The sequence below is a fragment of the Bos grunniens genome, chromosome 23 (assembly GCF_055505025.1).
Source record: "Bos grunniens cultivar Pamir isolate PY7600 chromosome 23, Bosgru_T2T1.0, whole genome shotgun sequence".
NCBI classification, from domain to species: domain Eukaryota; kingdom Metazoa; phylum Chordata; class Mammalia; order Artiodactyla; family Bovidae; genus Bos; species Bos grunniens.
In genome coordinates this window covers 8403940-8417135 of record NC_141187.1, presented here as the reverse complement: position 1 = coordinate 8417135, position 13196 = coordinate 8403940, and the positions used below count along the sequence as shown (strand labels likewise).

Sequence of the window (13196 nt, the reverse complement as noted above, 5' to 3'; positions counted from 1 at the left end):
GATAGGGTCAGGTCTTAGTTCCTCCATGTGGGATCTCTAGTTCCCTGACAAAGGATGGAACCTGGGCCCCCTACATTGGGAACACCAAGACTTAGCCACTGGACCACAAGGGAAGTCCCTCATTCATTATTTTTAATTCTCTGTTTTGCCACTTCTGTTTAGGAAACCATTGACCAAAACCGCCTGCCTTGGCCAGACACAGTGATAACCACTTACATGAGTTGTCTCACAAAAGGGTCTCCCCATAAGGAACAAGGTGTGGCCACCGAAAACCAACTGGGAGAATCTGGGAAAGGCCCAAAGTGGGAAGGAGACACCTGCCCACTGTATGTGCTACCAACTTCCCAGAATCCTTCACTCTGGAATTCATCTCGGCCGAGTGACGTGTGAGCCAACAGGAAGGACCTTGAGTCAAAACGATTGGCCAGAGACAACCGGGAAACTAACCCATCACCGTAAAACCCAGGACCGCAAACCAGGGGGCGGAGCAGTCCTCCGGGGCTCCCCAACCCTCCTGCTCTCAGCCAGGCGCCCCTTTATAAAGTCTCTTGCTCTGTCAGCTCTGTGTCTCCTGGGACAGCTCATTTCCGAGTGTTAGACAACTGTCCAGTCTCGGGCCCTGGAGGGGGTTGGGTCTCCCTTCCTGCAACTCTTCCAGTATCTGGCTGTACCAGTGATTCACTCCCCTACCCTCTGTTTTATTTTTATTCTTTGGGTTTTTATTTTTCCCTGAAGTGCTTTCTTCTTCCTTCTTATCTTGCTTTCTGAGGTACATGTGAAGTGACCACTTCCAGTTTCTCAGTTCTCAGTTCAGTTGCTCAGTCGTGTCCGGCTCTTTGTGACCCCATGAACTGCAGCACATCAGGCCTCCCTGTCCATCACCAACTCCTGAAGTCCACCCAAACTCATGTCCATTGAGTCGGTGATGCCATCCAACCATCTCATCCTCTGTCATCCCCTTCTCCTCCTGTCTTCAATCTTTCCCAGCATCAGGGTCTTTTCAAATGAGTCAGCTCTGCATCAGGTGGCCAAAGTATTGGAATTTCAGCTTCAACATCAGTCCTACCGATGAACACCCAGGACTGATCTCCTTTAGGATGGACTGGTTGGATCTCCTTGTAGTCCAAGGGACTGTGAAGAGTCTTCTCCAACACCATAGTTCAAAAGCATCAATTCTTTGGAGCTCAGCTTTCTTTATAGTTCAACTCTCACATCCATACATGACCACTGGAAATACCATAGCCTTGACTAGACGGTCCTTTGTTGACAGGTCTTTCCTAAGCCTGCGTCTGTCGCTTGACATCAAACATCACTGGTGATATTCCTTTTGAGACTTTGCCACCAGAAGAACTTTCCCAAGAAGGAGTCCCATCATCCAACAGAAGATGTTGACTATTTTCCTCTATTGTGTCCAACAATATACACTTCATGTAACCTTTTTACCTTGAACTGAGCCTGGGGGTGCTTTAATGACAATAGGATAGGTAAAAGTCATCACGATCCTTCCAATTATTTTCCTTATTGATCCACATCCTTGGGAATTGGATCTTAAATTTCTTTTAGTTTAAAAGGTCTTCATGTCTCTTAAGTGTGCTGCTAAGTCACTTCAGTCATGTCCGACTCTGTGCGACCCCACAGACAGCAGCCCACGAGGCCCCCCTGTCCCTGGGATCCTCCAGGCAAGAACACTGGAGTGGGTTGCCATTTCCTTCTCCAATGCATGAAAGTGAAAAGTGAAAAGTGAAAGTGAAGTCGCTCAGTCATGTCCGACTCCTAGCGACCCCATGGACTGCAGCCCACCAGGCTCCTCTGTCCATGGGATTTTCCAGGCAAGAGTACTGAAGTGGGGTGCCATTGCCTTCTCTGCTCTTAAGTGTAAACACATCATTTTCCTTAAAGAGCACATTTCCTGAAGTAAATTGGATTTATATTTCCTGAACTGGATTTATATCTAGGAAAGCTATGCACACAATTCTTTAGCTCATGACTTGAGAATAATATTTTTATAATAGGAGATATAATAATGCTAACATTTCTTTTAGAGTGACATGTAGCTTCTGTAGAGAGTTTCATAAACCTGTGTGCAGAACTTCATCAACAACAAACCATGCAGTTCATGCAGTTTATAAACCAAAACACAACCAGCTTCCTAGGAGCATCTTGTGTGCACCTTTTTTTACTATCTTTTCCTTTAAGAGGAAAATATTACTCTCAATTTTTTGAAAATTATCTTATTTTTCTTATGCATGCATGACTTTGAATTTAATATAAATACAAAATAACTTTATTTATTGGTTCTGTTTGTTTCTTTTAATAAATATTTTGTTTATGAGAATCACCATTTTCTTGTGTGTAGTTATATGCACATCCATTAGGATTGTTATTATCAAAAACTCAGAAAATAACAAGTGTTGTCATGAATGTGGAGAAATAGGAACCCATGTACATTGTTGACAGGAATGTAGAATGGTGCAGCCATTGTGGAAATCAGTATGGTGTGTCCTCAGAAAATTAAACATAACGATTACCATATGGTCTAGCAATTGGAACTCTCTATTATATCTCCAAAGAATGGAAAGCAGGGACTAAAACAGCAATGTCCACAGAAGTATTATTCACAGTATCCAAAGGTGGAAACAACTCAAACGTTTGTTGATGGATGACTGGATAAACAAAATGGAGTGTACAGACACAACGGAATACTGTGTGAGCTCAGTTGCTCAGTCATGTCCAACTCTTTGCAACCCCATGGACTGTAACCCTCCAGGCCCCTCTGTCCATGGAATTTTCCAGGCAAGAATACTGGAGCGGGTTACCATTTCTTTTTCCAGGGGATCTTCCCAACCCAGGGATCAAACCTGTGTCTCTTGTGTCTCCTGCTTTCACAAGTGGATTCTTTACCACTGAGCCACCTTGGAAGCCCAGTGGAATATTATTTAACCTTAAAAAGGGAGGAAAAATGGACAAAGGCTACAACATGGCTGAGCCTTGAAAATATTATGCTAAATTAAAACGAGCCAGTCACAAAAGGACAAATACTGTATGATCACATTTATGTGAAGGATCTTGAATAGTCAAATTTATAGAGATAAAAAGTAGAATCCCTGGTGGTCCAGGGACTAAGAATATGCCTGCCAATGCAAGAGATGGGTTTGATCTCTGGTCAGGGAAGATCCCACACGTTGCGGGGGAACTAAGCTGATGAGCCACAACCACTGAGCCTGGTCACCTAGAGCCGGACTTAGCAACAGGAGAAGCCACCGCAATGAGAAGCCCGTACACCCAACTAGAGAGCAGACCCCACTCTCTGCAACTAGGGAAGGCCCTTGCACAGCAGTGGAGACCCAGCACAGCCACACACACACATACACACACAAAATTAATAAAAAAAAAAGTAGAATGGTGGTTATCAGGACCGGAAGGGAGGTGGAAATAGAGGCATCATTTAGTAGTTACAGAGTTTCAGTTTAGGAAGATGAAAAAGTAATGGTTGATGGTAACGGTTGCACAACACAATGCAAATGTATTTAACACTCCTGAACCACAGCCTCAAAATGGTTAAAATGGTAAATGTTAGTTATGCCTCTTTTACCTTAATCGGACGCGACTGAGCGACTGAATTGAACTGAACTGAACCATAATGAAATAGAAAGCGAAAGAAAGAGAAAGGGCAAGAAACAAGAAAGTTAAGAATGCCTCATGCCTGGAATTGGTGTACAGATGTATATAAAATTAAGTAGTTTAAGCAAAAAGAATGCTCAGTAAGGACTCAATGTGACTCCTGGAGTTTGGACATTGAGATTGGAGTTTGGTTCCAGATAATATGAATTACAGTCAGAGGTAACATAATGGATGCTTTCCATGTGACACCCATTAGGCTAAGTGTTTTATATGTATTACCTCGTGGATCCTCTCTGCCGGGAGCCAGTGTGAGGACCTCCGCCCATGGCAAAGGTCATGAGGAAGGAGGCTCGGCATACGCAAAGGCGGGATCGAGCCTCAGGAGTCCCCCTGGAAATTCTCGAGCATCTACCCCCAAAACCAGAGTCTGTCTACTTCACTGCTTTGTGCTCTCACCTACACCTCTGACTTTACGGGGGGCTGTCCCCCACTACCATCTCTCTCTCTGAAAAAGAGTTAACTTACAGCTCCAGTTAATAAAGTTCCTGGGCGTGACAAGAGTGTTTTAGTTCACAAACTCCTTTGGAAGTTCTCTAGCCTGCCTGAACAGGTTCTTCCAGCCACATGTGATCGTTCACAGCCTCCCAACCATGAGAGGCACGAGATGTTCTGAACTTTCTAAATATAGATTCCTTTGAGCAGTTAGAAGATTATTAGTATAGTATAGTGGGTTGATTAGAAATTATATTGATGAAGGGTTTTCATTTATTGGGCCAATGTTTGCTGCTAAGTTTCCATATCCCTTACCTACTGTGTCCCTGGGAGTGTATTGATTAATATAGTTGGTGTATAGGAATGTGAGTAGTAGCTTTAATGTTTGTAACCTTGGACCCTTGAGTTAATTCTTTTCTTTTGCCCTGTAGGAATGCAACTTTATCTAATGCTTTTGGAGGGTGGCACCTGACTTTAGAATAATCACCTTTAGAGAAAAATAAGTTTTCTGAAGACAGGGTCATAAAATGTTAACAGGCCTCCTGGCCAGAAGATGATGTAAATCACCTAAACTTTTGCATATGATAAGTTTGCAGTAAGAAAGCCTGGCTTCGATAAGGATCAAGGACTGCTGACCTTGCATGACTCTACCCCTTCCCCCGTTATCCTCTATGCACAACTTAAGGTATAAAAACTACTTTGCAAAATAAAGTGCGGGCCTTGCTCACCGAAGCTTCATCTCCCCATGTCGTTCTTTCTCTCACCTTCTGGCTGAATTCCCATCTGGAGCGTGGAGGCTCGCCAAGCCTACTAATTTTCCCTGGGCTTCTAAGATCTGACCAGGGAGGCCTTAGTGTCTCCTCTCCTTCGGGACAATGGGAGGATGCCTGTGGCCTACATAGGTGGTGCAAACTCCTTGTCTTGGAGTTTTATTGGTTTTCCACGTAAACCAAGTTATTCAGCCTCTTTTCTCCACTGAATTTTTTCACTGAGCTATCCCTATTTAACCACTCTTTATATCTCTAATTAACACTTAATTAAGCTATGGTTTCCTGATCGCCGAAACCGTCTCCCCTTCGAATTCCTTGGATCCACCGGGGCTGGACCCCGGCACTCTCAACAGCCCATTTTGTGGTTACTAAAGGATTATATTGCATAAAAATTTGAAATAGGGTGGTCTTAATACATTACTGAAATCTCAGTCTATTTACAAAGTCTCATAAAATAGAACAACACCAATTAAAGATAGTATGTTAATAAATTTTGGGACTTCCCGGGGTGTCCAATGGTTAAGACTCTCACTTCCACTGTAAGGGTCATGGGTTCAATCCTTGGTCAGAGAACTTAGATCTCCCATGCCGTGCAGCACAACTGAAAATAAAATACATTAAAAATTAAAAAAACTACATAATTTATGAACTTGAGGGTGGAGTGCATTTACATTGTACTTATTGTATTGCTAAATGGGGGTACCTGCAGGGCAGCGAGGTTGCCCCTGCTGTGGGCCTGTTAGCCAGTCTCTCCTTTCTCCTTGATATTAACCCAGATAAGAGAAAGTGCGGGGCGTTTTCTGAGATACAGAAAGCATTATCTTATTCTATCATTCTCACTTCTACGCTCTGTCTCATTCCTACCTGGAGACTTTCTGTCTCATCAGGATGAAAATGGGGAGGAGAGATTTACATCATTCTGCCTCCTTCACGGATCCATGGTTCTGACTTTGCACTCTCAAAATCCAGTTTTGATGTTTAAAAGATTTTATTTCAATGTCTGGTCTCCTGCACAGACTTAGACTTCTCTTTTAAAATTAAACTCTTGAACACTGGCACCATTCCCCCCCCCACACACACACACTTTTTTGCATGTTAGATATAAACACTTTGCACTGAGGGGAGAAATTTTGCTTTATGTTCATTGATACTTAATGTAAGAAGAGAGAGAGAGAGCAAAGAGGAAGTTTAGGGAGGAAAAAAGGTCCCCATTTAAGAACATCATTTTCACACTTTGGCTGCGTGGTATTAACGTGATTTGAGAAACAGGTTCCATGGAGCTGAGATTTCCATGAGCCTTCCAACACAGGGGCTTCCATGCTTATACAGGAGTTAGCCCTAGGAACAGAGAAAATGGACACACTGAACAAAAATACCCTAGAAAGAGATTTGTCTTCTTTAAAATTTTCTTTTTATTGAAGTATAGTTGAATTACAATGTTGTCTTAATTACTGCTATACAGCAAAATGACTCAGTTATACATACATACATCTGTATATATTCTTGTGGTCGTTTTCCATTATGGTTTATCACAGGATACTGAATATAGGTCCCTGTGCTACACAGGAGGACCCTGTTGTTTATCCATTCTACATGGACCAGTTTGCATCTGCTAATCCCAAACTCCAAGTCCAGCTTTCTCCCATCCCCCTCCTCCCTTGGCAACCACCAGTCCATTCGCTATGTTCCTGATCCTGCTTCTGTTTCATAGGTAGGTTCACTTCTGTCATATTTTAGATTCCACACGTAAGTGATATCATATGGCATTTGTCTTTCTCTTTCTGACTTACTTCACTTAGCAAGACAATCTCTTGGTGCAAGATTTACTTATTTGTTTGGAACAGATGTTGGATTAGGGTGACCAAGAACTAGGCGGCTGGGTGGAACAATCCAGGTCTCTCTGTGACAGGTAGTCAATGAATCAAAGACTAAGTTGGGAGAATTCATAAGGGTCAGTGATCTTCGAAGGAAAATTCCTCCATAAAGTCCACCCTGGCAGGGAGGGCAGGAGGGCGTGGAAGGAGCTCTGTGATGAAGTGGAACAAGGAGCACGTCTCAGTCAAGGTCAAGACAGGGAACTGGAGTCTGAACCAGGCCTTTTTTTTCTTGTAAAGACTGATCACCTGAAACACCAAACAGCATGAGGCTGATGGTCCTGGGCTCCTGATGCTGCAGCGAAAACAGAAATGAAGACTTTCCTCTCCTGAGAACAAGTAAAGGGAACAGTGAACAGATGAGAGAAGAAGCATAAACAGACCTGAAAGAGTTAATCACTCCTGGCTTTCCTTTCACTGTTACTGAACTGTAGCCTGTATCTCACAGAAGGAACCTGACACTATGTAAATTATATCCGGTACCCACTGCCCCTTAACCCTATGCAAATTCCATCCTGCACCTGGCGCTTACCTTCCCAGCGCTCCCTTTGCAGACCACCCCTTGTAGCATTTTGCATTGCAGAAAGAGGGCTGCAATATTATAAATCAGAGACAAACTGACCCAATTATCCAGTTTCTTGAAGCCAGTTCTGACTATTTTGAAACAATAAAGAAGAATGCAAGACTCTCACTACTTTGTTCCTGATCACAGACCTCAGACTGTGAGCCCCAGCTATATGGTCCCCTCCAATTCCCCATCGCGCAGGGCACTAGCCTGCTGTGTTCTGCTGTGTTCTTCCTGCAGCCGACTAAAGCCATCTTTCTATCTCTCCAAACTCTGTCTCTGTATTTTTTATTCAGCATCGGTGGGCAGAGAAAACCAAGATTTTGGCAGTAACTCTGTCCCAACGTCAACCCATCTCCAATTTGCCCACAGTTGTTCAAACACATGTATGTATCCTGGATGCCAATTTTCCACCCTTGCCTTCCCTGCCTGAAGTGCCATCTTTCTAGATCTGATCCTTACCTTCCCATCTTTCAGGCCATGACTCACATGGCCCTTCGACGTCTGGAGGCAGCACCCAAGCACCGGACTCGGAGGATGAGGACAGTGCCCACCACGATGCCCATGAGGCCCATGGCCAGCCCCAGGGCACAGACCACAGTCTCTGTCAGCTCTGATGTAGGGGTTGGAATCTTAGGCTCTGAGAACAAAAAGACTTACAGGGTCAAAGTGATACTGAGCAGGGTCTTGTGATGCTCCTGTGTACAAAAGCCTTTTTGTGTCTCCCCGTTTCTTGTTTGCAGGAAACGGGCTTCATTCAGCCTCCGTGACCTCTCTGAGTTCAAGAGGCAGGCTCAAACAGATGTTATTCAGGGAAGGGAGGGGATGTGGAGACACGGGAGGAGCAGTTAAGAAACTGTAGTGGTCTTGGGGCAGGGTCCTGGTTCCCCGTCAAGGGATACACACAGCACTGTCTTTGAGCTGTTTGGCAGTTGTTGAAATCTCCAACCGGTGGAGAAATTAACTATATGCTGCCCATGACACACTGACCCCAGACTGGCTGTCAACATCAGAAGAATGTTCAGGAGCTGGTCATACCCTCTTTATCACACCATTACTATAAAACTCCTTGTTACCCCCTCCGGGTGGGGACACACAGTTTTGAGAGCTGTAGTCCACTGGGGCCCCCTTTGCCTGGCAAAGAAATAAAGCTGTTCTTTCTACTTCACCCAAAACCCTGTCTCCAGGATTTGATTCAGTCTCAGAGTCTGGAGGCCGGATTCGGAAGGACACTGTCTGCAGGTGGATTGGATGTGGAGAAGGGTGTGGGTTTGGGAATGCACGTACCCCAGTGCTTGACGAGGGGCTCTTCCAGGCCCCAGTGCTCCACTCTGCAGTCATAGAAGTCTTCACTGGCGGGAAGAAAGGTGAGGTAACTGAACTTGAGGAAAGAGTGGTCACTCTTGGGGTAGAAGGTGGTCTCAGCGATCCCTTCTGCAACAAAGTGTCCTTTGTAAAACCAAGTGATGTTGATCACAGGAGGAAAGATGTTGTCCACTTGACAGATGAGGGTATTGGGAATCCCCAGGACCACGGAGGATTTGGGAAACACAGCCACTTCAGGGATTTCTACAATGAAGACCAAAGATGGATTGGAATTTCTGACAACTGTGCCTTCTGCTCCTTAATCAGTTTAGGGGAGGCTTCCCCACCCCGTGCACAATCTCCCCAGCTGTTAGTGTATTATTTCCTATGTCCTTCAGACTCACTTTACAGTCAGCCATAACCTCCCTTTATTTTCACTTGTTTCTTATATTATATATTGATCATCATTATTATTATTTTACTGGTAGGACCGTCCAAAACTTAGACCTTGGCTCTTCCACCTTCTGAATGAGGAAGATTAGTGCTTTCTACAGTGACTTCAGAACTGGTGCTGACATCTTTATCTACAGATGCCGAACTGTCCTCTGAACTGTGCTGCGAATTCTCTTCTGAACTGTCTTCTTCTTTAGGGTCACTATGAAGCTTAGAACACGTTCTTCTCGCTGGGAATCCACAGGGCAGAGTGGGTCGGTGTGTGAGAGCTAGGAGACAGATGGGCCATGGGCTGAGCAGCTGCAACTGGTCTCCTGCTGACGCTTTAAGACACGATACCAGCAGGAGCATGGGGCCCTGATTAAGTGAAAGACAAAGTGACCACAGCTTCCTCGTTCTCGTGGTCAAGGGGATTTCCCAGCCTGATGCATGTGCAGAAGAGGCCTTCAGTCTAGGGAGGACAAAGGAGGAAGGAGATGCCAGCCCAGAAGATGTCCTGCCAACCCCCCAGAAACCTTGGCGCCGGAATCCACCTTGGCTGACAGATGCATGCCCATCAGGAAGAACCCTGAGTCAGGTGAAAAATGGGCACAAGCGAGATGACTGGCCCGAGACAGCCCAGAAAACTGCCCCCATATAAGCAAGCTAAATCCTCGCTACTGTGTGCAACCCAGTCTATTTGGAGTGATTCGCCATTTACATTTAATAGTAAAAGACTGGTTGATAATAACAATACATTGTAAAAACTTCAGAAGGAAAGGAGAATCTTTTACGGACCATTTGCTTTGTGTATGGCAGTTTTCAGTTATTAGTTTTTAAAATCAGTACTTTCTAATGGAAACAGCTTGATAAAAAAATCCGTCACAGGATTTTGAGGCCCATTAAAAAATGTTAAAAAAAAACAAATTCCAAACTCTGAGTTCTTTTATGAGTTCTTCCACAAGTACCTTGTTTTTAATAAACACTGTCTCGATTTCACAAGCTTGGTCTCTTTGCTGAATTATTTCTTCAAAGGAGACAAGGGCTGAGGTACTACTTGGCTACTTAGGCCAAGAGCTTGAGAATATCCTCTTTTAGAACTACTGCAAGGAGTGGGTTCTTGGAACTCAGGGGAGGGATATTTCAAGATTAAATCTGTAGCCGAGGACTGGGTATTTGCCAGGAAATGAAATAGAAAGGGGGAGCAATTTAGAGTGTCGGGGGGGAAGACTAGCTACCCGGGGGAGGAAAAAGAGACCAGGAACACGAGGTAGATGCTGTGAGGAGAGGTCACACTTACCGTTGGTGGCAGGTGTAAAGCTGGAATTTTTTATCAAGATATCCAAATTTCTTTTTGACATAACAATGTTTCTCAGGGCGCTCTGAACTTCAAATTTGGTGATATTGCTAAACTCGGGCAGCCGCCAGACAGTCTCCTTTTTCCCCAGGTCCACGTAGAAGAGCTCGTCTCCATCAAATTCAAACGTGAACTGGCCAGAGGCGCCGTACGTCTGGTAGACATTTGTGCCGTAAGTGCCCACGTGGTCAGCTGGCGCGTGGCCACGCCAAAGCAGAAAGATAAGAACAGGGACGCAGGATACAGGGGCGGGGAAAGAATTGGATTAAACAAAAACACATGAGAAATGGTCCGTGTAGGAGTGTAGGTTCATATTTGGCCTGGGCCGATACCACTTCCTATTTCTGTCTTTTCTATCCTAGGGTTAGGGATGGTGATGTACACGCCATGAGGTGCTGAGACGCTGTCTTATTCACTCTGTATCCCTAGTAACTTGAAGGGTTCATGGCACATAGTAAGATTGCAGTAAATAAGTTAATGATGAATGCTTGTGTGCGTGCTCACTCTCTTCAGTCATGTCTTGCTGTTTGCAACCCTCTGAACTGTAGCCCACCAGGCTCCTCTGTCCATGGGATTCTCCTGGCAAGACTACTGGAATGGGTTGCCATGCTTTCCTCCAGGGGACCTTCCTGAGCCAGGGATCAAATCTGTGTCTCCTGCATTGCAGCTGGATTCTTTACCCCTGAGCCACTGGGGAAGCCCTAGATAATGATTACATAATTTTATTTCTAATCACCTAATCTCTTACTTCTCATAGCACCTATCTCATTCTTACCACACTATGGAATTTATTTACTTATGAAATGTGTTTTTTTTTTAAGTTATCTGTCTGATTATAAGAACATGAGTTTCCCGTGGATAGGAATCTTTACTTGTTGTTGTTCTTTGTCTGTGCCACATAGCATGAGAGATCTTAGTTCCCTGACCACGGATTGAACCCGTGCCCCCGTCAGTAGAAGCGTGGAGTCCTGATCCCTGGACCACCAGGGCATTCCCAGAAATCTTGCTTTATGCCCAGAGGAGTGCTTGATACCTCGCTAAATATTTGTTGACTTCATGAATCACAATTAGGAAATGTTCTGAAGATTCCATTCCATTCCTCTTCTCTTTTCCTTGATCCCCCACACCCTTTGGGTTTCAATAACCATTGTCAATGCCCATGACACAGTAGGACAAAGTTTTGGACAGGAGACTGAAATTTAGTGGAATAAGCCACCTTCAAGAAGGTGTTGTGAATACAGAATGGAGGAGCTGAGGGGGCTGATTAACTAAAATTAATCTGTTTTTATCCTCTTTTTAGAGCTTTGTTGGCTGGAGGTGACAGGACTGGTAGTTTGGGTTGACAAGCTGAGACTAACCTATTTTAAGTTCCTAGGTTTTCCACCAACATTACCCAAATTTCTGAAGCAAACAATCAAATTTGAAGTTATACTTATAATAAATCATGCTATACTTTGGCATTATATTGCTTTTTAGTCCATGGGGTCTCAAAGAGTTGGACACAACTGAGCGACTTTCACACACATACACATACACACGACTCTTTGTTATTTAGAATGCATATCTGAAAATAGAGTTGCCATATGGTCCAGCAATCCCACTCCTGGGCATATATCCAGAAAGAACTATAATGCAAAAAGATAAATGCACCTTTATTTCATAGCAATGCTATTTATAAGAGCCAAGACATGGAAACAACCTAAATGTCCACTGACAGATGAATGGATAAAGATGTGTGTGTGTATATATATATATATATATATATATATATATATATATATATAGTTGTTTAGTTGCTAAGTCATGTCGGACTTTTTTGTGACCTCATGGACTGCAGCCCACCAGGCTCCTCTGCCCATGGAATTCTTCAGGCAAGAATACTGAAGTGGGTAGCCATTCCCTTCTCCAGGGGATCTTCCCAATCCAGGGATCAAACCTGGGTCTCCTGCATTGCAGGCAGATTCTTTACCATCTGAGCCACCATATTCCAATATAAAATAAAAATTTAAAAAATTCTTCACAATTGTAAACCCACACCCCTCAACTGTACACTCACCCACGATGTCTTCACCTCCATAGGGGCTCATCATGGTGGCCAGAGTGAGAGCCCTCAGAATCAGAGCTTTCTTCATCCTCCTCCTCCTCCAAGGGTATCCTCAGGAGTGGCTGTTCCAAGTGGTGCCTCTCCCGGAAGGTGGTCTAAAGAGAACTGCTGGAAGAAATCATGTTGGAGCAGTCCACGCCTCACCCTGCTCTATCATGTCTCAGCCCATCAGAGAAATTCCCTGAGCTGACACCTCAGTTGCCAGCTGAAGCATTTTTAGGAAGAGACCTGTAAGAAGCCTGGAAAACTCCCTTGTTTTGAATTATCTAAGGGCATAGATTCGAAAGGGAGCAGAAGGATATCATACATAGGAGGAATCATCAAAGAGTAAAGCTTGTAGCAAGAAAATTTGAACGGTTTTGAGAGATCCTAAAGAAAGAAGCTTGTGGCTTCCCTGGTAAAGAATCCGCCTGCAATGCGGGAGACCTGGGTTCGATCCCTGGGTTGGGAAGATCCCCTGGAGAAGGGAAAGGCTACCAACTCCAGTCTTCTGGCCTGGAGAATTCCATGGGCATACAGCCCACGGGGTCGCAAAGAGTTGAACACGACCGAGCAACTTGCACACAAGAGCACAGATTCAAAAGGGAGCAGAAGGAACTTCCATTGTATAAATGAAAGGAGAAACACTCTGACAGAAAATTCCAGTTTCATGGAGCTTACCTCCTACACTTTGGAT

The 13196-nt window shown here is 44.3% G+C and overlaps 1 pseudogene across 1 annotated transcript; it reads right to left on the bottom strand.

Annotated features, from left to right (window-relative positions):
- Positions 1–6271: 6271 nt before the first annotated feature.
- On the bottom strand, positions 6272–12638 carry LOC147346553 (HLA class II histocompatibility antigen, DQ alpha 2 chain-like; annotated as a pseudogene). The gene is made up of 5 exons (XR_015152681.1): positions 12473–12638; positions 10360–10608; positions 8610–8891; positions 7785–7962; positions 6272–7086 (listed from the first exon to the last, which is right to left on the bottom strand). The product of XR_015152681.1 is annotated as an HLA class II histocompatibility antigen, DQ alpha 2 chain-like (transcript).
- Between the last annotated feature and the right edge of the window lie 558 nt (positions 12639–13196).